This window comes from Falco rusticolus, chromosome 1 (genome assembly GCF_015220075.1).
Source record: "Falco rusticolus isolate bFalRus1 chromosome 1, bFalRus1.pri, whole genome shotgun sequence".
In the NCBI taxonomy this organism is placed as follows: domain Eukaryota; kingdom Metazoa; phylum Chordata; class Aves; order Falconiformes; family Falconidae; genus Falco; species Falco rusticolus.
This window is the reverse complement of record NC_051187.1, coordinates 122,483,619-122,484,213: the sequence shown is the minus strand read 5'-3', so window position 1 is coordinate 122,484,213 and position 595 is coordinate 122,483,619. Positions and strand designations below refer to the sequence as shown.

Genomic DNA, 595 nt, shown 5'->3' with positions numbered 1-595 from the left:
CGGAAATAAAACCCGGCACAGAGGTAACCGACTACAAAAGGTGTCTGTTATCACTTACAGATCAATTCCCCTTTGTGCACAGACTTGCAAGGCACCGCTGCCTATGGAAATGATCTTTCACTTTCGCAAGTAAGGACGGTAGGCCAGAGAACTCTCCAAACAAAACATCCACTGGATAAGCTATCAGCTTCACAAAACTGCACTGCAGATCAGGCCACCTTGGCTCAGCAAGGGTATTAACCACACATCCACTGGATAAGCTATCAGCTTCACAAAACTGCACTGCAGATCAGGCCACCTTGGCTCAGCAAGGGTATTAACCACACATCCACTGGATAAGCTATCAGCTTCACAAAACTGCACTGCAGATCAGGCCACCTTGGCTCAGCAAGGGTATTAACCACGCCTGCGTTAACCTCATATTCCTAGAAAAGAGTCTTGTGCGGTAAAGACAGGGGTTACTCCCAGAACAGCTAGCACTGAGCTTGAAAGTCACTGATGGGGTATGAAATATCCTACAGGATAATTCATCAGCTGGCCTTAGCGAACCAGTTAAAAACCTTGCATTGAAGGAAGAGATATTAAAGTCAGTTCT

General features: G+C 46.2%; 1 long non-coding RNA gene across 1 annotated transcript in view; it reads right to left on the bottom strand.

Annotated features, from left to right (window-relative positions):
* Positions 1–336: 336 nt before the first annotated feature.
* The window catches only part of LOC119152949, a 25,212-nt gene continuing 24,953 nt past the window's right edge, over positions 337–595 (bottom strand). The window contains exon 5 of the long non-coding RNA XR_005105988.1: positions 337–595. This exon is cut by the window's right edge and continues 7,181 nt beyond it. This is a non-coding gene — a long non-coding RNA (uncharacterized LOC119152949).